The sequence below is a fragment of the Mus musculus genome, chromosome 4, assembly GCF_000001635.26.
Source record: "Mus musculus strain C57BL/6J chromosome 4, GRCm38.p6 C57BL/6J".
Classification (NCBI taxonomy): Eukaryota; Metazoa; Chordata; class Mammalia; order Rodentia; family Muridae; genus Mus; species Mus musculus.
In genome coordinates, this window is record NC_000070.6 from 86,705,394 (window position 1) to 86,730,630 (window position 25,237).

Here is a 25,237-nt window from a genome sequence, read left to right on the forward strand (position 1 = left end):
GCTGTCCTGGAACTCACTCTGTAGACCAGCTGGCCTCGAACTCAGAAATCTGCCTGCCTCTGCCTCCCAAGTGCTAGGATTAAAGGCATGCGAAACCACTGCCCAGCCTCTGATTCACTTTTTTGTTTGTTTGGTTGGTTGGTTTTTTCGAGACAGGGTTTCTCTGTATAGCCCTGGCTGTCCTGGAACTCACTTTGTAGCCCAGGCTGGCCTCGAACTCAGAAATCCACCTGCCTCTGCCTCCCGTGTGCTAGGATTAAAGGCGTGCGCCACCACGCTCGGCTGATTCGCTTTTAAAGAGCAATGAATGATCGAAGAAATCAAAGAGGGACTTTAAAATGCCTGCAATCAAATAGAAATGATAACAATGAAGCAGTCACTTACAGTTACTGGTGAAAGAGCTGCCTGTCAATAATTATCCTGTCTTTCAAAGGGAGAAGAGCCCAGGTACCTCTGCACTGTATCTGTTCTGTTAACATGTCTGACCACAAGAATGGCAGTTACAGGATATTTGATTATTATATGTAGAACACAATTGTTAGCAAAATATACAAGCTTAATAACATGCTGCAGTTAGGTGTGTCCTGTAGAGAGGTAGTTTGGGAGTGCCTCTAAAAGCCTCCTTAGATAAGAATGCTAAAGAAAGGAAAGTTCCTGCCTATTTTAAGGCAAGTTTCTCTGGGAGAAGTCTTTGCTACCCAAGGCAAAGTCCTCCAGATGGCCCTAAGCTGTCTCCTGTAAAGGTGAAATGGATTGGCCCCTACTGACTTGGCTTGGAGGCCCCTAGTCTGACAGTAACATGGTTCAGCCTGCCAAGGGCATAGGGGAAGAGCTAGAGACTTCTTATTTTTCTTTCTTCTTCATAGCAATTGGATCTTTGAGAGCTCTCTTTTGGCTCGACCTAAATTGGCTGGGAAGAGCCTTTTGGAAGGAGCTCCGGATATGAGATAGGGATTCTCTCTCTGGGCTTGCCGGAACCACAGAGGAGCAGCTGGCAGGAGGAAGGTGAAACAGTATTCTAGGAAAAAGAGCTAAGGAGTCCTATGGGGTTTGGAGGAGCTCAAGAGAAAGGTAGACTAGCTTGGTAGAATGATGCAGATGGAGATTCCTAAAGATAGCAGATTAGTTGTAGAATCGGGCTTGTAAATAGGTAATTTGTATATAATTAAGAGAATAAAATTAGCTTGCTGAGCAAGCAGGCTCTTACCTCAGTTCCTGCCTCTCGTGGCTTTATGGATGTAAATATTAGATAGTTTAAAAGGATAAGTATTACAAAAGGCAGTTCTTGTTTGGATCTAAGTCATCTGTTCTAAGACTAATAGAAGCATAAGCCCACTGATGATGTAATAGTTAAAACTAATGCTAAAAAGCCCGTGCAGGTGTAAAAACACCTCTGTAAAAACATTGTTACAGAGACAACCCCACTTATCCCATCGATGCAATATACTTTCCCTGCTCCTCCACTCTGTTTCAGGTGTCTGAATGTGGTATCTTCCATGCCTCAGTTTCCCTAACATCTCTCAAATTAAAAAAGAAAAAAAAAAACAACAACAACAACAGCAATATCAAAAAACATTTAAAATTATCAATTGAAAAATGGGAAGCAAGCAGGGCGTGGTGGCGCAGGCCTTTAATCCCAGCACACGGGAGGCAGAGGCAGGTGGATCTCTGAGTTCGAGGCCAGCCTGGTCTACAAAGTGAGTTCCAGGATAGCCAGGGCTATATGGAGAAACCCTGTCTCGAAAAACCTAAATAAATAAATAAATAAATAAATAAATAAATAAATTTAAAAAAAAAAAAAAAAAAGAAAAATGAGAAACAAAGCCAGGTGATGGTGGTACACTCTTTTAATCCCAGCCCTTGCGAGGCAGAAAGATCTCTGAGTTTGAGGCTAGCATAGTCTATAGATAGAATTCCAGGGCAGTCAGAACTACAGAGAAAAGTCCTGTATTGAAAAATAAATGAAAGGAGGAGGAAGAAGGAACAACAGAAAGCAGTGGGTGGGAGAGAAGTGTCAGTCACCCTTCAGAGAAGGCCCCTAACGGCCTGCTTTTTTTTTTAAAGATTTATTTATTATTATTTTAGGGGGGGGTGTTGAGACAGGGTTTCTCTGTATAGCCCTGGCTGTCCTGGAACTCACTTTGTAGACCAGGCTAGCCTTGAACTCAGAAATCCGCCTGCCTCTGCCTCCCGAGTGCTGGGATTAAAGGCGTGTGTCACCACTGCCCGACCCTATTATTTATTCTAGGTGAAAGTATAAACATTTTGCTATAGCTGCTTCATTACCAGGATAGTACAGAAAAGTAGCCAGGATAAAACTATGGTGGCTTGTTAAGGTGTGCAAAATTTTACTGTTGCTTTTATTTGTTGGGTTTTTTTTTTTGGGGGGGGTACACAAGATCTTACTATGAAGCCATGGCTGACCTGGAACTCACTGTGTAGACCAGGCTAGCCTTAGACTAATGTGGAACCATCTGCCTCTACTTCCCGAGTGCTGGAAATAAAGGTGTATACCACCATCCCTGGCCTTTACTGTTGTTTTTATTGTAGTTTTCAGATACTCTCATGTAGCCCAGGCTGGCCTGGAGCTCACAGAAATCCATCCTCAAATTTAATATGTGGCAGAGGGTAACCTTGAACTCTTGATCTTCCTTCCTCTCTATCTAAACAAGTCCTCTACCATTGATCCCTAGGGCTTTCTCTGTAATGGTTTTTCCTAAAGAACTGTTCTCAATTATGTCATTCTGTTACACTCCTGTTCTTGTTTATGTGTTGAACTCCTTTGCCTCATATCCGTGGCAGACCTCTGGTATGCGTGTACATGTGCTTGTGTGATTGCTGGACATTGAATCTACAACCTCAAGCATGTCCCTTAAGCATGTCCACCACAGAGCTAATTGGCAGGCCTACATAAATGATATGTAGGGTTAAAAGAAAACCCCAATTTGACATTATATGACAAAGAACCTCCAAAGATGCCTTTGAGTTTAGTTTTTTTTTTTTTTTTTTTTTTTTTGGTCCATCTATTGCTAGCCATGAGTTTTGCCTTTAAGAGAGGTTTGCTTCTCCAGTGAGACTCCTTTGAAAAACATCAGGTTTTCATTTGCAAGTGACTATCAGTTTGAGATGGTTCCTGGGTTAGGAAGGGGTTATGTGTCCACTTCTCCTCTCAGCTCTAGAACCACATTTGGTACAGATGAATGGCAGGCCTGCGCAGGCTGCCGTTGTCTGTGTGAATTCATATGTGTGCCAGTCTTGTGTCTAGAAGGCCTTGACCTTGATGTCCTTCATCCCCTACGGTTCTTACCGTCTTTCTTCCTCTTCTGCAGTGTCTCTTGAGCCCTGAGGTGAGGGATTTGATTTTTTGCACATAAGAAAATATTTATTTTTTTCTCTTTGTTATCATTTTTATTGCCTTAACTTGCCTTATTACTCCAATGAAGTTTCTTGCACCCCTTCCTTCCTTCCTTCCTTCCTTCCTTCCTTCCTTCCTTCCTTCCTTCCTTCCTTCCTTTCTTCCTTCCTTCCTTCCTTCCCTTCATGAATACACTGTGACTGTCTTCAGACACACCAGAAGAGAGCATTATAGTTGGTTGTGCGCCACCATGTGGTTGCTGGGAATTGAACTCATGACCCTGGAAGAGTAGTCAGTTGTAGTAACCACTGAACCATCTCTCCAGTCCTCCAGCAAATACTTTTAAGGACACTTTGGACAAGTAATGAGAGCAGTCATCCTTGACTTGTTTGTTTGTTTGTTTGTGTGTTTTACCATTTTCCTATTTCTTATATTGCTCAAAAAGAACTAAATAGTCACACTATCTGCTCTTGGTGAAAAGGAACTAAAACCCTAACTCAGAAAGGAGCAGTAAATATCTGAAGACATGTAATAATTTACTGTGAATTATCTTAATATAGATGTAGACAGTGAATCTGGTAACCATATTTCTTTACTTTGTGCTAATCCCCAATAACCACACAGAGAAAACAAGATTTCTTCAAAACTGCACCTCAATAGCTGAGCAGTTAAATGATCTACCTCAGCCTTGTGTGGTAATGTGGCTGCCTCCCGATCTCATCCATGACATGCATATTGTTATTGATCTGGCTCTTTATGCTTCAGATGTGTTTCCATGATCTCTCTGGACCCCTGTGTCTGTTTGTCCTTCCTGGACAGATTTGTCTGTAGTTGAAGCATCTCCATTTACGTTGCCCAGTAGCTAGCTTGCCACATTTGAGGCAGACTCCATAAGGAGGTCATGGTTGTCATCCTCTTTGAAGTGGAGTGGGCGTGCTGTCTCATAGTCAAGACTTTTTTTTTTTTTTGATCATGACATCTATTGTGAGAAATGTTCTTGTTTTCTTCTTTCTTTTTCTTTCATTGAGAAGTATGGAAGTAGGGATTATCACTATGTAGTACCACAAAAGCTAAGCTAATGTTGTTTTTGAATGCTTTGGGGTAAAAACTCTCTTAGGACAAGCACCGACTATGCTAAAACAAAATGTCAGCTAATTATAGAACTGCACTTCTTTATACCATAAAGTAATTTTAGGTACCTGTGCTGCATTGCGGGTGGTTTTCCTGGCAATTTGACACAAATTAGAGTTGCCTGAGTAGGGAGTCATGCCTGCAGAATTGTCCAGATTGCCTGGATTGACATGAAAAGCCAGGCTGACGGTGAGCAGCACTTTCTAGTAGCTGTCCAGATCAGAGAGGCATGGAAGAAGGAGGATTGCTGGACTTACACTCCAGCTGACTCTCCCTCCCTGTGGCTGCAGCTGATCCCTCACTGTGAGGGCTCCCAGGTTCCAGCATGGCCTAGAACCAGTAGCTCTGCAGGAACCTTCCGGGATTTTGGCTGAGGTTGGCACTGCTGAGGTTTCCAGCCTGTGGACTGAGACAGTACTTGTTTCTCAGCCTGTCAGGGTTATTTTGCCATGTCTGGCATGGCCTTGGTGGAGACAGAATGGACTAGGCATGGCCCTCTGCGTGTACAGATGGCTGCTGTGGGTGTAAGGCTTGTTTGAATAATAATGCACATATTTCACATTCCTCCTTCAAGGAAGGTCCTCTGTTAATGACTTCATGACAATAAGACACAGCGTACGTCTGGGACACAAATGTGTGGCTGATGTCTCAGCAGAATGGCAAACTCTGGGACCTGCAGGACAGCCTTGTAAAGCTGTAGAAAAGAACTCTAAAAACATGGTTTCAAAAGTATAATAATTTCTCAAAAAATAAGGATGCGATATGAATTATATGAGGGGCTTCATAAATCTAAAAGGAAAAAAGCAGTCTTGGTGCACCAACTTGTTAGAAAGATACTAAGGAAGGAGAGCAAGAGATTTAAGGAGTAGTGATCAAAGGAGATCCCACCCAGCTAAGTTTTTTGTTGATGCTTATACAAAGGCAGATCTGTGAGTTCGGGGTTCCAGTAGGATAAAGTAAGGTTAGGCCCTGGTGTGGTAGAAATGGTAATTTCCTGACAGGGTTCCACCCAGCTAGTTTACAGTCTGTGCTTAACAGAGGTAGGCAGATCTCTGAATTCTTTTGCAATGTTAAAACCAGTTGTATGCTTACTGTCTGCGAAGAATTGAGAGGCTGGGGTGCTGGGGTGCTGACTCATAGGATAATCAAAAGGGAACCGGGAGGAAATGACTGGACTGAAATGTAAAATAAAAGACTGGGCTTATGATCTGCAAGAAATGAGCTATCCAGAAAACTTTTTAGACTAGCAAGAGAGAACTGCTTGGAGAACTGTCTCTAGCAGGAAATAGAGAAAGAACTGGCTGGAGATCTCCAGGAAGAGCCAAACGGAAAGAAAGCAATCCGGAAAGCTGTCTCGAGCAGAATGTAAGTCATCAGCTTGGACCCACGGCTTGACTTCGAGTCATTTGCTTCACCACTCCCAGACACCCCTTCCTCAGAACCCCTCTCCAAGCTGAAGCTGGTTCTTGGTATTATTTAGCTGTGGTTACTATTTTAACATATGCTGGCCCAATAAAGTCACATATATCTACATATATGTGATTACACACACACACATGCACAATAAAAATGAAATATTTTGTTAAAGTGCATATATGATAAACAAATGCAATTTTTAAAAACCCACCTTTCTCTATTTTTTAGTCAAAGCAACAAAGAGAATATTGCTGCCACACAGGTGGAGACAGAAGATATAAATACTGTGGTCCTCTGTCTCTAGCACATAGCACATTCTTAATTTGTTTGCTTGCTTACTTGCTTGCTTGGGAGCAATGTTGCTTAGCATGCTCATATGTGTGTACACGTGTATATAATTGTATATGTGTGTGGGATTTTGTTTTAGGCTTTTTTTTTTTTTTGACAGGGTTTCATTCTGTAGCACAGGTTACCTTCAATGGCAATCCTTCTGGCTCAGTCTCCCAAACACTGGAATACCTGGTGACGTAAGACTCTCTCTTTTGCATCTAGTTACTTATGACTGTTTGTGAACGGTGGCTTAGCTGAGTTTAGTTTCTGCAGAACAGTAAGTCGAGCATGTGCAGACAGGTATGATGATGTCTGCCTTTAATCCCAGCACCCAGGGAGGCAGAGGCAAGCAGGAGGCCAGCCTGGTCTACATAGTCTACACAGCAACCAGCAACGCTTTAGGACAGTTAGGACTAAATAGAGAGACCCTATCTCAGACAAACAAGAAAAACAAAATTACCTCAGGTATGGCGGTGGATACCCGTAATCCAAGCACCTCAGAGTTGAGGCAGGAGGATTACAAATTTAAAATCATTCTGGGTTCCAGAGTAAGACTCTCCTCACTAAAGAAAATATGTATATATTTTTTAAATCCTGAAATAAAGCAAAATCCCTCACAGTTTACTTAGTCTTTTGTCTTTCCCGAGAGAGACAACGCTATCCTATTTACTTTTTTTTTTCTTTTCCGAGACAGGGTTTCTTCATATAGCCCTGGCTATCCTGGAACTCATTCTGTAGAGCAGGCTGGCCTCGAACTCAGAAATCTGCCTGCCTCTGCCTCCCAAGTGCTGGGATTAAAGGCATGTACCAACACCACCCGGTCTATTTAAATTTTTTAAATGTAGGTAACCCTCACATGTTTTGGAAACAAAGTGACCTAAATTTGGTAAAGAGAAACTGGGGCTGTGTGTAGTCTACTTTGAAGTCTTAGAGAACAGTTAGACAACGTTGTCTGCACTATGAAAATAACCCACCAACCTCCCACCCCTTTCATCCCCACCCACCAGTTGGAAGGCGTTGCTTCATTTTCTCCCCCACCCTACTCCCAGGCAGAATTTCTGTCCATTCTGGACATTTCTACACAGATGAAATTAGGTCAAAGAGGAAATCTAAAGCAGTCTGAGGGAGAAAAAAATCCACGAGATGCACCACAGAGGACAACATGTCCCTCGACATCGTTTGCTCTGATGAAGGCTGATGCCTGTCACATGTACCTCAGGCCTTCCTGCTCTGGGCAGCTGACTTCTGAGTCACTGTGGCTTTGGGGAGCAGCACCCTCAAACATCAGGCTGCCTAACCACCATCTGACTCCTAGGTGAGGTCTTCGCAGCAGGCCGGTTAGAAATGAAAGAACAACCCCGCAGCGCTGCTGGCTCACGATTGATTTAAAGAAAATCTTTGCTCTGTTTTTGATCACGGCTGCAAATTAACAACAGATATGAAAGCCAAGCTGGTACGTGGGATTCCCATCTGGGAAGTGTGACCGGTGCCAGCTGTATTAGTCACCAACATCAGCTAAGGGTGGAGCCGCACTAACAGGATAAAACATTAAACCAAAAGCAATACTTCCTTATAACGTCCCTTTTCTTAAGAAATCTTCAAAATGTGAACCTAGCATGCTTAACAAGCAAATCATATATTTAGACGCTTTGAAAAGCCATGTTTATTTTACTCTCTTCTTTCTTCAGCTGTTGGAGAACGTTGCTGTATATACTTCTGTAAATAAGAAAAAAAAAGCTTTCTCGATAAAATAGGCTTCAATTGCAAGAAGGCCTCTAGAAACCTTAAAACTCTGAGAACTTTAAACAAACATATTCATCAGTTTATTCCAATTAGCAGAAAACAGTGCTGAGATAAAATGTGTTGGAACTTGAGTCTGGGCTCTACCCTTGAGCCCAGTGCCTGCTTGCAGTGATGTGCTTAATGAAAAATTTTAACTGACAGAATATTAGTGGTTCACACTGTAACGTCACAGTAGCACTTGTCAGGGCCTGAGGAGACAGAGGCAGGAAAAGCATAGTATAACCCAAGGCCAGGGTGGACCACAGAGTGAGATCCTTTCTCAAAAACAATAATAAAACTCAGGTAACTGATTGGTGTGATCAACTTGCCAGCCCCAGCCACATTACAATGACTAATGGCTGTGGGGAGTGTTGCTCTTCAGCCTACTTTATAGGTGTGTATGAAACAATGGGCAGGAAGTGGAAGCTCACTGGTTTGCTTGGTTGGTCTTGGGATTTTTGTTTGTTTCGGTTTTGTTTGTTTGTTTGAGACTCTTCCTTTAGAAGACCCTTGAATGGCTAGATACTTGCTATGCAGCAGGGCTGGTCTCAAACTCCAGGAAATCTTCCTGTTCAGCTGCCAAATACAGGAATTATAGGTCTGTGCCACCCCAACCAGCTAGTTTTTCTTTCTTTCTTTTCTTTATTATAGTTTTTGTTGTTACTGTTTGCTTTTTTTTTTCCCCAAAGAGACTCTTTTTTATTTCATTCTGCTACTTTAGGTAATATTTTCTAGAAATAAAGTTGAATAGTATTTATTAACATACCTGAGTATATTCACAAGTTTCAATGGGTAGAAATAATTAGATATAATTTTATTCTCTTTTTAAAAAGATTTTATTTTATTTTTTAAAAGTAATTTATTTATTTATTTATTTCATGTATGAGGACACACTGTCACTGTCTTCAGACACACTAGAAGGTGACGTGGTTGTGAGCCACGATGTGGTTGCTGGGAATTGAACTCAGTACCTGTGAAAGAACAGTTAGTGCTCTTAACCACTGAGCCATCTCTCCAGCCCGATTTTATTTATTTTTACTTTGTGTGGTGTATTTGCTTGTATGTATGTATATATGTGCACCACATCCATGCCCAGTGCCCAGGGATATCAGAAGAGGATATTAGATATTCTGGAACTGGAGTTATGGCCAGTTGTGAACCACCATGTGGCTGTTGGAAACCAAAGCCGGGTCTTCTGAAAGACCAGTGTCTTAGTTAGGGTTTCTATTGCTGTGAAGAGGCACCATGACCATAGCAACTCTTATAAAGAAAGCATTTAATCTGGGCTGGCTTACAGTTCAGAAGTTTAGTCCATTATCATCATGGTGGGAAGCAAGGCAGCATGCAGGCAGACATGGTGCTAGAGAGGTAGCTGAGAGTTCTATATGCTGATCAGCAGACAGTAGAAGGGCATTAGGTGACACAGTTGGCATAGCTTGAACACAGGAGACCTCAAAGCCCACCCTCAGTGACACACTTCCTCCAACAAGGCCACACCTACTCCAACAAGGCTTCACCTTCTAATACCACTCCCTATGGCCTAAGGAGGCCATTTTTATTCAAACCACCACAATCAGCTAAGTGTTCTTAACCACTGAGGCATCTATACAGACCCTAATATATAATTTTCATCCATTCATCCACTTGAAAATAATCTTACCTAATCATAGGAAGCTATTTGTTGTCTTTTTAAATTTTTATTTATTTTATGTGTATGAGTGCACAGCCACTGTCTTCAGACACACCATAAGAGGGCAGTGGATCCCATTACAGATGGTTGTGAGCCCCCATGTGGTTGCTGGGAATTGAACTCAGGACCTCTGGAAGAGCAGCCAGTGCTCCTAACCTCTGAGCCATCTCTCCAGCACTCTATTTGCTGTCTTAATGTGCTGTATCATCTTAAGTTTTTTTTTCCTTGAACATCTGTCTCAAAAAGACAACAAACAAAGCACAACAATGGCAACAAAAAGAAAGGAGAAATAACAAATGCTGGTGGGGTGTAGAGAAATGGGGAGACTTACCTTACCCATCTGTGGGAGTGTAAACTGGTACAGCCACTTTGGAAATCAGTCTGGAGGCTACACAAAACAAACTCACCAACTAATAATACAATTACCACATGAACCAGCTATGTCACTACTGGGCACACACCCAAAGGACTCCCAATCCTAGTACAGACACATGCTTATTCATGTTTATTGCTACTTTATTCACAATAGTAAAAAAATGGAATCAGCCTTGACCTCCATCAATAAATGAATGAATGAATAATGAAATGTGGAACATGTACGGGGTGGAAGTTTATCTACTCAAAAAGAAAAAAACTTCAGTAAAACAGGTGGAAATGGGAAACCATTATACTATAGAAAAACAATTCTGATTCAGAAAGAAAAATAATATGTATTTCCCATATGCAGACCCTAACTTCTAGCTATAAGATATGTGTATTGAGGGCTGGAGTGGTGGATCAGTGGTTGAGAGCACTGGCTGTTCTTCCAGAGGTCCCAGGTTCAATTCCTAATACCCCCATAATGGCTCACAATAGTTTGCAACTTTAGTTCCAGGGGAATTCAGTGTTCTCTTCTGGCCTACATAGGTACTGCACACACATGGAATATAGACATACGTGCAGGCAAAACAACCATTCAAATAAAACTTTAAAAAAGTAAATCTCAAAAATATTTTTTTAAAAAAATATGTGTATCTAAGCAATAAATGTGGGCAAAGGCCAGGAATCTTGAAGGGGGCCTTGGTCAGCACATAGAGACTTTAAGGGAAAGGGTGGCAAAACACAGGAGGATAAAGCAGAAGGAAGAACAGAAGGGCCAAAGAGTAGAGTAGACAAAGAACCGGGGCAGAGAGAGAGGAAGGAATGAGGCGAGAAGGCTCAACCAAAATGAAGCAATTCCCAGATGGGAACCTATTTACTTTGTCATCTACTTTTAAAAGCAAGAATAAAGACTGAAGCGGTATCTCAGTGTTTAAGAGAACTTGCTGCTGTTGCAGAGGCCCTGGGTTAGATTCCAAGCACCCACGTGGTGACTCACAGCCATCTGTAACTCCAGTTCCAGGGAATCCAATATTCTCATCAGGTCAACTTGGACACAAAATGTAATGCATATATTCACATGCAGGCAAAATACCCACATATATAAAATCAATAATAACAAAGAGCAAGCTGGGAAGAGGATCGGTCAGAAAAGCAAACATGGGGACCCAAGTTTGAATCCACAGAAGCCATATTAAAATTTTAGTGTGATTGGACGCACTTCGAACCTGCTTCCTGGGGACTGAGAGGCAAGAGGAACCTAAGGGCTCGCTGGTCAGCCAGTCTAGCTGAATGACTAGTCTAGCCAGCGAGCCTGTCTGAAAGAATAAGGTGGTGAAAGATTGAGAAAGATACCGACTTTGAATCTAGCCTCTATATGCTCAGGCATGGGCACCCCAAACCCCGACATACACACGTACATAAATACATACACAAAATGTACATACACATGCATAATACACAAAGTCAAATAAAAAAGTAAAGTATTCAATAAATAAGTTGGGTAAAACAATCTGAGTAGAAGCAATGGTGAAATCTCTCCTCCATGTCTTCTTTATCAGTAAGGTGGAACTCAGCAAACATGAAGCTACAGTTACCTAGGAAAGTATTGGGTAATAAATATGATAATCACAGATAGGGTACTCACCAGCAAGCCAAAGAGACTCACTCCTTATACTCAAAGGCAGTTTGTGGATTAAATCAGTGCTAGAGATCTTTTCTCTAAAGTCCTGGGTTCTGTTTGGTCCCCGGCACTAAGGAGAAAATACAAATTAAGAAGCAAAAATAGAGAATTTGTTTCCCCATAAGCAGAGCACAGGAATAGCCACAGCTATTACCAAATATGAATTATTTGGTCCAGTTCCATGAGCCCAGAAAGATTATCCTATCTCTTCCTTAGTGTCAGGAGACCTAGAGTTATGTCCTGGCTCTCTGCCTACAGGCATAAGTTGGTTTTATCCTGAAAACATTAAAAGCCTTGGCTTTGTTTTGAAACCATAGCAACAGAAACTGTGAACTTTGCAAAACCTCAGACTCCTGAGCTGAAAGAACCTTGAAGATAATTTTGTAACTAGTTTTGTTATTTATTTGGCACAAGTCTTTTTTTTTTTTCTTTTTTTGGTTAAAGATTTATTTATCCTTATTTGTGTGTATGTGTGCATGCATGCATGAGTTTATGTGCAACACTATGCAAATGTCGGTGGCGGCCAGAGAGCCTTAGATCCCCTGAAAATGCAGTGGCAGACAGCGGTGAGCCACCTAATATGGCTATTAGACCTAACCTGGAACTTCTGGAAGAGCAAAGAGTGCTCTTGACCACTGAGCTACCTCTCCAGCCCTGTTTGGCAGAGCTATAACAGAAACACAAAATATAAGAAAAATGAAAGCCAGGGACTAGAGAGAAGGCTAGAGTGTTGAGGGTACTTACTGCTCTTTCAGAAGACTTGGGCTGCATTCCTAGTATTCACATCAGGCATCTCACAACCAGGGCTTCTGATCCAGGGCATCTGATGCCCTTTGGCCCCATGTGGTGTGCAAAAACACATGCCAGCACACACATGCATCAAATAAACAAACAAACAAACAAACAAACAAATAAATTTTGTTTGAGACAGGATTTCTCTGTGTAGCCCTGGCTGTCCTGGAATTTACTCTGTGGACTAATATGGCCTCAAACTCAGAGACCCACCTGTCTTTGCCACCCAGCTGCTGGGATTAAAGGCATGTATCATCAGGCAAAATGAATAAATTAAGAAAGAAAGAAAGAAAGAAAGAAAGAAAGAAAGAAAGAAAGACAGAGAGAGAGAGAGAGAGAAAGAAAGAAAGAAAGAAAGAAAGAAAGAAAGAAAGAAAGAAAGAAAGAAGGAAAGAAAGGATGAGAGCTATGTAAATTCCCATAAAGAAGGGCAGGTATTTGGCTTGTATAGTGTTCTCTTCCCTTTGCTGGAGTTCTCTGAGGAATGCTAAGGCTCCCTGGTATTTCACTTACTTGTTCTGTCCTTCTCAGTTCACAGAGTAGCCAAACTGAGACTTGGTGGAGCTGAGTCAGAGATCTGTAATCCAAGCTACTCAAGCAGAAGGATCTTGAGTTCCAATCTAGACTAGGTAAAGCTCCACCTTGTTGAGAAGTAGGCCTGGGGAGGGAGGAAAGAGGAGGGGGGAGGGGGAACGGGGAGGGAGAGGGGGAGGGGGAGGGGGAGGGAGAGGGAGAGGGGCCACCTAGTTGGACCTGTAGTTTTGTGATAGAGTGTTTGTTTGCGCAGCATGCATAGGGGCTTGTATTTGATTGAATGCATCACAACAGAGACCCTCAGGCTCAGCAGTTAAGAATACAGATTGTAGGCGGGGCATGGTGGCACATGCCTTTAATCCCAGGCAGAGGCAGGTGGATTTCTGAGTTCGAGGCCAGCCTGGTCTACAAAGTGAGTTCTAGGACAGCCAGGGCTATACAGAGAAACCCTGTCTCGAAAAACCAAAAAAAAAAAAAATACAGGTTGCTCTTCCAGAGTACCCAGGATTCAGTGAGTCCCAGCATCTACATGGCAGCTTACAACCACTGTAACTCTATGCCTAGGGCACCCAACACCAACTCTTTTGGCCTCCATGGGGACTAACCACACATGTGATGCACTGACATACACACAGGCAAAAACCCATATATGTAAGTTAATGGTTAATCAGAACCCTTTTATCACATTTAAAGCTACAGTCTATTTGTTTGATGATTTATGTGGCCAAACAGAAACAGAAACTCTCTGTTTCTCTTGCATCGTCTCATTTATTCCTGACAAGACTCCTCTGAGGTATAGGTGATAGTGAGATCAACTCAAGAGATTAAAAAATCGAGAAGATAAGCAAATTGCTCAAGGTTGCATAATCACAACATTGCTGTTTTGTTCTTCAGTTGCTTCATCAGTAACTGGATGAGGTCATTTTCTGAGGCACATGCTAATGTGGATCTATAACATTTTCTAGACATAATCCCACGTTGTAAGACTGGTTCTTCCACCATGACCATTTCTTTAGAGTCAGGCACATTCCTCTACAATGGTTCATTACATGAGACATGCAAAGGGACATTTGAAAATGTAATCTTCAATTCACCAATCAAGCAAGGTTAATAGCTCACTTGACAGTAGGCATGGTAGTGCACACTTTTAATCCCAGTACTCAGAGGCAGATCTTTGGGACTTCATGGTGAATCTGGTCTACTTAGTGAGTTCCAGGCCAGCCAGGGCTACAAAGTGAGACCCTGTCTCATGTCTCCAACAAACAAACAAACAAACAAACAAACAAACCCACTTGAGAGCAAGTACTACCAATGCCCCAGTGTTTGTTGATATAGTAAGCTGCATCACAGGGGATGGGAATTTGCCATTCTAAGTTTGCTATTCTGGAAAATGGTTGCTTTGTGCAGGTTGCATTGTGAGAAACTGCCCTTTGTATATTTGACTTAAATTGGGATTTACGTTTTCATTTATAAACTGAACATGGTGGTGCTCATGTCTTTAATCTTAGCACTTGGAAGGCAAAGGCAGGCAATCTCTGTGAGTTCAAGGCCAGCACAGAGTTTCAGGACAAATAGAACTACATAACAAAAGCCCTGTCTCAAAAATATTTTTTTCCATTTGTAAAAGTGTCTCCCTCTCTCATCCTGGAAAAGGAGATTAACTCTTAATCACTCTAGACTCTTAGCAACTCAAATCTTTTGTCTGTTTTTCAGGTTCAGATAGGGAATTTAGGAGGGCAGAAAGAAATGGGCTTGGTTTTACTTTGTTTTCTCTTTTCCACTACATTTTGATAGAACCTCAAAGTATTGGTGTGGGTCCTTATGATCAGAGAACAATGAAATAGATGCTGGGATAGATCATTTAGGAGGAGGAGAAAGACGAAGAAGAGGAAGAGAAGGAGGAGGAGGAAGAGGAGGAAAAAGAGGAGGAAGAGGAGAAGGAAGAAGAGGAAGAGGAGGCGGAGGAGGAAACGAGCCTTACCAAAGGAGATGGAACTGAAGGACAGCCATGTCAGAATACACTGATAAAGCCAGCATTGGGTGCATGGGGACAAGGTGATCAACGATCAGTTCAAGACCAGTCTTGGCTATATAAGAAGTTCAAGGCCTGTACTACACAATGTCCTGACTCAAAAACAAGAAATTAGAAAATGAACAAAGTAAAAAATGAGGCAGGTAGGTAGTGCTAACAGCAAGTCCCTATTGTGACACCATGACAGGCTTCTTCCTTCTTTCCTTCTTCACTCCTCCTCTTCTTCTTCTTCCTCCTCCTCCTCTTCCTCTTTTCCTTTTTTAAAACACAGGTCTAGCTAACCTAGAACTCTCTATATAGAGCAGGCTGGCCTCCAACTAACAGAGATCTACCACCTCTTGCCTCCTGAGTGTTGGATAAATGATATATGTTATCACACTTGGCTCAAAGTTCTTAAGTAAATGGGCAACACATTTTCAATTTATTTATTTTTCTGTGTTTGAATTGGTGTTTTGCCTGCATATATGTCTGTTTGAGAATGTTGGGTCCTGGAACTGGAGTTACAAACAGTTGTGAGATGTCATGTGGGTGCTGGGAATTGAACCCAGATCCTTTAGTAAAGCAGCCAGTCTTCTTAGCCAGTCACCGCGTGGCTAGGAAAGACCTGGGCCACCAACTGGGAACTCAACTCCTCCTGGGTTTTGGCACCATGTGATAAATTATTTCTCCACCCCTGAAATAAACCAGTTCAAGCCAGATTAAAGGCAAAACAAGGCAGGTTTATTGGGAAACTATTCTTGAGTGAGTTCAATGGTCCCAATGACAGAGGCCAGGGAGAGGGGAAAGAGAGAGAGAGAGAGAGAGAGAGAGAGAGAGAGAGAGAGAGAGAGAGAGAGAGAGAGAGAGAGAGGGCATGCAAGCAGAGCGAAGAGAAGGAAAAGAAGAGAGAGAAGGAGAGAGAGTGAGTGAGGAGACTAAAATGTCTGGATTATATGGGGACTGGATTATTAATCCATATCCAGGGACTCAATGTCTAGATTATCTAAGGGAAGGGCAGCCCAGACCCTGGGATGTAAAGTTCAGGGTTGGGAGTAGGGTGTTCCAGGTAGGAACTGAGGGATGCTGGGAAAATCTGGAGGACAGGTCTGCCTTGGTTCATAAAATATATACCTGGGGGGAGGGGGAGGAGAGTGAGGGTGGGTAGTAGGTGGTGGAGCTTGTCTAGGAGTCTGAAGGAAATGTTTACTGCCAAGGTTGGTGACCTAAGGTTGATCCCTTTATTTACATTGTAAAGAAGAAAGGTGACTCTCAAAAGTTGTCATCTGACCTCCACACATGCTATGACATATGAGGTTTGGGCATGTAGCACCTGCATGTACACACACAAACACACAAACACACACACACTAAATGTAATAAAACTTTTAAATTCAAGAAGCGTCTCTATAAAGATAATCCGTTCTTGAACTTTAACCCCCGTAAGTATTAAACATAGAGATGCTCATGCCTGACATCAAAGTACCATGGCTCTTTAATCTTCCTTATTTTGTTGTTTCAAGTAACACTTGAAAGTCAGAATAGTCCTCTGGCTCTGTTGGCTTGATTTCCTGAACACGAGGCTTGGTTTCTCACCTCTCTGTATACATGCCAACTTAAAAGACATTTTTCACTGAGAAAATGAAACCACAGTGATGTGGGGTGTGGCGACCTTTGCTCATGATCCCAGCATTAAATAGGTAGAGGTAGAGGGACCAGGATTTCCAGGTCATCGTCTGTTATTTGGAGTTGGAGGCCAGCCTGAGTTACTTGAGATCTTGTCTTATAAACAATGACAAACAAAATCCTCTCACATTAAAGGACCGGGGTGTAGCTGAGCAGCCAAGGACGTGCTGAGCATGTACAAAGACCTGGGTTCAACCCCAAGCATTGCAAAACAAATAAACCAGCATTGCAGTTCTGATGTCCACTGACTTCTCCCACGTCCCGGGCTATCCGTTCCCCCTTCCCACCTAACTTATGCTCTAATATTATGGATTTCTTTTTATTTTATGGTGAAGTGAATGAAGATTTATTAAGGAGAAATTATGAAAACTCCCAAGGTTCCAAGGAGGAATACTTACGCAAGTTCTTTAACATTGTATGTGTGTATTTGAGACACAGTCTCACGTAGCCCAGGCTGGCCTTGAACTGCATATGCAGAAGATGATATAGAACTCCTAATCCTCCTGCCTCGGTGCTGCAATTCCTCCATGCTAGAATTACACATGTGTGCCATCATGTCTGGTTGTATGCAATAGAACAAACCTGGCACCTTAGGTTTGCTAGACAAGCTAAATCCCCAGCCCCACGGGGTGAGACGAGTGTCTGGTTTCATTCTTTTGTGTGGATGTCGGCTTTTCTCCAGTGGTTCTCTGTATCATTCACCATAGCTCTCCGTTACACTGTACGCATCTTGGCACCATGGCACCCATTTGCTTTGTCCCCAGAACAACTCATTTCCCTTCCTGTCCTCTCCCGAATTCCTGCCTAACTCACACGCTAGCTAAGACTATAATCAAGTGACATATTCATTATCTCTCTCTTTTGTTTTTTGTTTGTTGGTCTTTTAAAAAATCCGGGTCTTTGCTCTGTAGTCCTTGGATGGTGTGGTACTCCATATGTAGCCCAAGCTGGCCTCAAATTCACGGCAGTCCTCTTGCTTCAGACTCTCGGTTGCTAGGATTATAGGCCTTCACCAGCACAACTGGAAATCTATTTAATCTTGGCTGTTTGGTTTGGTTTGGTTTTTGGTTTTTAGAAACAGGGTTTCTATGCATAACCCTGGCTATCCCTAGATCACACTCTGGAGACCAGGCTGGCCTCACACTCCGAGATCTGCTGGCCTCAGCCTCCCAGCTGTTTGTTTTGATTTTGGTTTTGTTTCTTGTGAGATTAAAAAAAAAAAATCTCACTGTGGAGCTCATGCTGATCTGGAATTCATAGACTATGTTGCTCTGAATGGTCTTGAATTCTTGGTAATAAACCTGCCTCTGCATCCCCAACACTGGGATTCAGGCGGGAACTACTACACTCATGTACCTACTTGATTCTTTTTCTTTCTTTTTTTTTTTTTTTTTTTTTGGTTTTTTTGAGACAGGGTTTCTCTGTATAGCCCTGGCTGTCCTGGAGCTCACTTTGTAGTCCTGGAACTCACTTTGTAGACCAGGCTGGCCTTGAACTCAGAAATCCGCCTGCCTCTGCCTCCTGAGTGCTGGGATTAAAGGCGTGTGCCACCACACCCGGCGATTCTTATTGTATACCTAAAGCCAGTGCCACTGTGTGGTTGCCATGGGCCATACGCTCAGAGAGGAAGGGAAACTTTGACCCAGTTCCTGTTCTTGAGAACTTTGTGAGTTGATGCAGGACACTAACATTTAACAGTACAGAGCGGTTTCTAAGTGTTGTGATGTCTCCATCATAAACAAGTGAACCAAAAGCCACAAAAGAAAGAAAGAAAGAAAGAAAGAAAGAAAGAAAGAAAGAAAGAAAGAAAGAAAGAAAGAAAGAAAGGAAGGAAAGAAAGAGTCGGAGAGATGGCTCAGAGGACCTGGGTTCAGGTCCCAGCACCCACATGACAGCTCACAGCTGTCTGTAACTCTGGCTCCAGAGTATCTGCCACCCTTACACAGACATACACACAGGCAAACACCAATGCACATAAAATAAAAATAAATAAAACTTTTAAAAAGTATAAGTCATAGCTTGGTATGGCGGCTAATGGTTGTCTATATTCTTAGCACTGAGGAAACAGAAGCAGGGGATCATTGAAGTTTCTGCATAGCAAGTTCCAGACTAGCCAGGGCTACATAAAAAGCCTCTGCTTAAGGAAAAAAAAGAAAGGAAAGAAAAGAAGAAAAGAAAGAAAAATGAGAAAACTGAGCATGTAGATGCATGCTTGCCTAGTTGCCCCTGGCTTGGCCCCCAGAACTGAATAAATTTGGGGTAGTGTTGAGGGTAGCCTGGGCTACAGTGTGAGACTCTCTCTGGCCCCCGAATTGAGGTTCATTTCCACTGCCATTTCGGTAAAATGGTACCACCTCTGGAAGAATTTGGTGGTTCTCTCAGGTAAACTATAGATAGTCTACTACCGAGGTGTATATCTGTTGTCCTCAGGGGTGGAGGCAGGAGGATTAGAAACACCAAGTTCAAGGATAATCTTAGTGTGTGTAGGAGTCTGGGGCTTAACATAAAGAAAGCACAGCCGCCGGGCGTGGTGGCGCACGCCTTTAGTCCCAGCACTCGGGAGGCAGAGGCAGGTGGATTTCTGAGTTCGAGGCCAGCCTGGTCTACAAAGTGAGTTTCAGGACAGCCAGGGCTATACAGAGAAACCCTGTCTCGAAAAACCAAAACCAACCAACCAACCAAACAAAAAAAACAAGGAAAAAAACAAAAACAAAAAAAAAAAAAAAAAAGAAAGCACAGCCTTAGCACCTAACTGCTGGGGAAGTACATTCCTAACCCGCACTCGAGGTGGAAGCAAGAGAACTGGGAGAGGCTACTAGCCTTGGCTACACACTGAGACCTCAGTATTTTTCTTCCAGCATGGCCTCTTGTAGTCTTCAGCAAGACCCAGAAATTCCCTGGATCAGTTTCTAATGTGTCAAATAAACAGGTTGAACAAAAACTCCTTGAAAGCCCCTGAGAGCTGTGAATAATCTACAAATCTAGGGGTCTTGAGAGAAGCTGAATAAGGCTACACAGCCAACGGCTTCTAAACTGTTTATCAGCCAGCCCAGAGTTGAAGAAATTGGAACAAAGATCAAACAAGCCCTGGGCTCTAACTACTTTCCCCTGCCTACAAAACAAACAGCAAACTCTGGGAGAAAATGCAGAGTAGGCCAAGGTGTACATCAAAGTGAAATGAGCTGCACAAAGGCCAGCTGACTCACTTAGCCTTCTTATCTCATAGATAAACAGCCGCAAATGGGCCATAAATACAGAGTGCCTAGTTAGAACCCAGAAAGGGAAGCAGCTCCCTGAGAGCTGCAGAGAGGCTTGTCACTGGCACTCTGTGCTGAGGAGAAACTAGCTGGGCAGCTGGGAACCAAGGTGTGTTGTCGGGGGAGGGGGGGGGCTACCCCGAATGAGGCATGAGACATGAAGCCTTCACAGAGGAACATCTGAGGGTGTTCGAGGGTGAGGCACCTTCTCAGCTAAAGGCATTTTATTTTAGCAGGGACAGTTCCAAAGACACAATCTGACCACTCGGTATAAAACAGGGCTGGGATTTTCTGAGTCACCAGAAATGCAGAATCTCAGGTTTAATCTACATCTACTGAATAGAAATATGCATTCAGGGACAACGTGGGAAAGCTGCATCTTTACAGGGTCCTTGCAATTCTCTGCGGTAAAGCTTGGGTCTGGCTGGAATGCTAGCTTCACACGTTCAGATGACATTAATCATGTGGGCTGGACCAGTGATGGGAAAACTCTGAGTAGGCAAGCCATTACACATATAAGGTCCATCCCAAAGTCTTAAAAAAGAGACCAAAGACAGGTTTCATTGTGTAGCCTTGGCTGTCCTAGAACTCATTCTGTAGACCAGGCTGGTCTCAAACTCACAGAGATTTGCCTGTTCTGCCTCCTGAATGCTGGGATTAAAATTATGCCATCATACCCAGCAAGAGATCAACTCTTACAAATCATTTTATTTAGAAAACAAACAAACAAAAAAGATAACCCAGATTCAATCCCAGAAAAAGTCCATATAAATATAGGTTGATTCTAGTCAATCATGGTATGTTTCAAGTGGCGATACACAAGCAGGTTGAACCCCCCCCCCCCCCCCATGTTGAAAAAAGCTCAAATCTTCACTCCACCTTCCATACTAAGGATCGAAGCCACGGCCTTTCATATGCTAAGGCGCATGCTAAGCAAGTTCTCCACCAACCCCTCCCCCACCCCAATACAAGAAGCTAAAGTCTTGCTGTGTGATGAATCTCATCTGTACCACTTATGAAAATTGGCTGTATCTCTATTTCATTTATGTAATACAGTATATTATATATAATCAATACATGATAAATACTCGGGGCCAGAGAATACTGACTCAATATGTTCAAGACCCTGAGTTTCAGCCGGGCGTGTTGGTGCACGCCTTTAATCCCAGCACTTGGGAGGCAGAGGCAGGCAGATTTCTGAGTTCGAGGCCAGCCTGGTCTACAAAGTGAGTTCCAGGACAGCCAGAGCTACACAGAGAAACCCTGTCTCAAAAAAAAAACCAAAAAAAAAAAAAAAAAAAAAAAAAAGACCCTGAGTTTCATTTTCAACACACAAAAAATAAATAAATGAAATATAATAAATTGAATGAATATTGGCACAACTGGCAGATTGTTTTCTTCCTTCCTTTCTTCCTTCCTCTTTCTTTCTTTCTTTCTTTCTTTCTTTCTTTCTTTCTTTCTTTCTTTCTTCTTTCTTTCTTTCTTTCTTTCTTCTCTCTCTCTCTCTCTCTCTCTCTCTCTCTCCCTCTCTCTTTCTCTCTTTCTTTCTTTTGTATCTAATGTAGCTCAAGGTAGCCTCCAACTTGTTATATTGCAAGGCCTGGCCTTGAACTCCTGATATTCCTGTCTCCATCTCTTGAGTGCTGGGATTACAGGCAAATATCATGAAGTTCAACTAGTATGTGAATGACACCATTTGTTTGCTTGTTTGTTTTGAAACAGAGGCTTTCATGTAGTCGTCTCTGGCTATCCTGGAGCTCACTGTGCTCGACTATGCATTGAACTCACAGAGATCCATCCTCCTGGCTCTGCCTCCTGAGTGCTGGGATTAAAGGTGTGTGCCACCACACTAGGCAAAGATTACCTTTCTTAATAAATTGTCTCTTTCATTTCTATATTTATTTACTTATTTGATGTGTGGGGAGGGGTGGGAACATGCTCCTTTGTCAAAAGACAACTTTCTAGAGTTGGGTCCAGGGGCTGGAGCCCCTTCAAGCTTGGCAGCAAGTGCCAAGGCTACACAGAGAAACCCTGTCTCAAACAAAACAAAACAAAACAAAACAACAAAAAAAGAATGCCTGCCAGTTTATATAATCTCATTAGGAATGGTGTTTGTAGGGAAACAGTCTTCAGTCTTCAGGCTGTAACCAACTGGGGATGAAGGAGAGAAAGCTATGATGGATACTTTCTGCACATGGTCTGTAAGGTCCTTACGTGAAGCAAGGGAAGGCTTTGCCTTCTTCCTTCTGAGCCTCATTCTGGGAGGGCTATGCCACTCCCATGGGACTGAGGCTCTGAGGGGGTACTTGACAGGTCCACAGCACACAATTCACTCAAGACTTCACACAACCCCTACAGTCCCCATCACAAATTTAGTAAACATTTATCATATTAGATGGAGGAATATGTAATAAAAATAAATAGGTTTGTAATAACCGTTTGAAAGACAGGCCACTTTTCTTTGAACAAACTGAAAATGGATAGACATTGGGTAGACTTAATAGTGCCTGCCGAATTTTAGTCCTAACTTCTCATGGTTAGAGGATAAATTTACCTAACATTGAATGGGACATACCTGGATGTGGTGGCACACATCTCAGCGACCTTAGTACCTCAGTCCTCAGCAGCTCTCTATTGTCTGTAACTCCAGCTCCAGAGGGGTCCAACACCTCTGGTCTCCTCAGGTACCTGAATGTGTGATGCATAAGCACACATATCCACATAATTTTAAATCATAAAAATAGCTGGGTGTGGTGGTTTAACCATATATCCTTTTTTAAAAGTTTTTATTTCAAGTGCATTAGTATTTTTTTCTGCATCTGTGCCCATGTAAGGGTGTTGGATCCCCTGAAACAGTTATGAATTGCCATATAGGTGCTGAGACTTGGATCCAAGTCCTCTGAAAGAGTAGCCAGTGCTGTCAACTACTGAGCCATCTCTCTAGCCCAGTATACCATACATCTTTAATCTCAGCACTCAGGAGGCAGAAGCAGGCTTATCTTTGTGAGTTTGAGGCCAGCCTGGTTTACATAATGAGTGCTAGGCCAGCCAGAGCTACAGAGAGAAAGCCTGTTATAAATAAGAGCAACAGGGCTGGGGAGACGGCTCAGTAGTTAAAAGCACTTACTACTCTTGCAGAGGACCCAGGTTTGATTTCCAGCACCCACGTGGTGGCATACAAACACCTTTAACTCCAGTTCCAGGATATCTGACACCCTCTTCTAACCTCTGTGGGTACCAGGCATGAGGTATATATATATAGAAATCATACAAAATAAACTTAAACTAATCTTAAAAATTAAAGGAAAGGTGTGAACCCAAAATAGCGAGAATTTCAGACATGGAGACCGGTTAATGCTTTATTTAGAGTTTATGGCTGTCTCTATTTGCAGTATTTCCGTTTCTCAATATAAGGCATTAAACTGATGATGCTAGATTCTCGGAAATTAAGAGGCTCAAACACCTCACACCCATGATGAATATTCGTAATGTATCACTCTAACAGGAACAAATTGATAACAAACAGTAACTGTTAAGCAGAAGCATCCCAAGCAAGCTGATTCCCGCTGCTCTAACGTTCCCACACCCAGGGGAAAGCCTGTGCCTGGACTGACAGGTAGAGACAACATTGAGAAACCTTGGCTCCTCCCACTAAACTATTCCTGATCCAGACAGAACCATTGAGGCAAGTGAGCCTGTCTGATGAGCAAATTCGGGGGTGAGTGGTAAGGAAAAGACAGGCCTCAGCCGGGGAGTCCCACGAATCTTCTCTCAGCCTAGCAACGATAACGAGTCTAGCAGGTTCTTGGAAAGCCCATACAGATAACTCTTACACAATGTTGTTTTTTTTTTTAATTTTTAAAAGCTTTTATTATTGCTCTCTCTCTGTGTGTGTGTGTGTGTGTGTGTGTGTGTGTGTGTGTGTGTGTGCGTGTGCGCGTGCGTGTGTTGGGAACACACCTGTGCCCTAACACCTAACTACTGAGCCATCTCTCCAGCTCTGAACTTCAGGTTTTGAGAGTAGGGTTTTGTTAAGTTGTTCATGTTAGCATGGAACAAAAGTAGAGAAACATGCCACAAGTAGATCCTAAAATATGAGGAAACTAATAGACAAAACTTGGGCTCACAAATCAGCAAGACGGCAGGAAAAAATAAATAAAAACCAGATTCAGAATACACAGGGAATATGGAAAGACAGATGTCAAATTGTGAAGCTTCCGTATGCTAGGAGAACTGAGAAATATAAACAGCCACTGTGTGTGTGTGTGTGTGTGTGTGTGTGTGTGTGTGTGTGTATCATGTGACAGGCTGAACCCGAGACGAGGACACTTGATTCCTCATTCGTCTGATACCTGATACAGTGAGTTACAGGTTCAATCAACCCATGTGCGTATTTAGCCAACAATATTAAGTAAATAAATTAGTGCGTCTTATGACTGTGTACACAGTTACATCCAAGAAGAATTTCTGAGAATTAAATTTCCGTTGTGAGGTTTGTAGTTAGAAGACGCTGTTTTGTGGAAAACCTAACAATAGGGCTGGTCACATTAGTTCAGTGGGGAGAAGCACTCACTGAGCAGACATGACACCCTGAGTTTGATCCCAGGAGCCCATGGTGGGAGGAGAGAACCAACTTCCCAACATTGTCGTCCTCTGACCCCCACATAGCTTTGTGGTTCACAAGCGCACCCCCACAACCAACACCCACCCAATAAGAATAAACTTAAAAACAGTGGGTTAAAATATCTAACGTTAACAATTCAACTTTACAAGAGCCACCTGGCCATTTTCTTCTGTGCTTGGCAGTTTTACTGATTTGACTTGGTCAAAGTTTTAGATTTCGAAAGTTCAGAGTTCTGATGATTCTGTATGCCTTTGAGTTTGTAAATCGTGTTTACTGTTAGCAGGGCTACCATGGCTCAGACAGCTGGACTTCAGGACTAAGTGTTGATCAAGAAAAAGATTAAGACATTTGTACATTCTCCTTTCTCTTTTGAAAATAAAGTGCGACTGTATACCATGTTTATATGGCGTCTTAGTCAAGGTTCTGTTACTGTGAACAGACACCATGAACAAGGCAACTCTTATAAAGTAAAGGGTTTGGTTGGGGCAGGCTTACAGTTTCAGAGGTTCAGTCCATTATCATCATGGCGGGAAGCATGGCATCACAGAGGCAGACATGGTGCTGGAGAAGGAACCTGGAGGCAGGAGCTGG

General features: G+C 42.6%; 1 long non-coding RNA gene across 2 annotated transcripts in view; it reads left to right on the top strand.

Moving 5' to 3' along the window:
• The first annotated feature begins 5,644 nt into the window (after window positions 1–5,644).
• Gm42312 overlaps window positions 5,645–25,237 on the top strand; it is a 32,777-nt gene continuing 13,184 nt past the window's right edge. For both annotated transcript variants that reach the window (XR_881403.2, XR_881402.2), the window contains exons 1-2: window positions 5,645–5,851; window positions 6,351–6,429. This is a non-coding gene — a long non-coding RNA (predicted gene, 42312). The remainder of the gene's footprint in view (window positions 5,852–6,350; window positions 6,430–25,237) is intronic.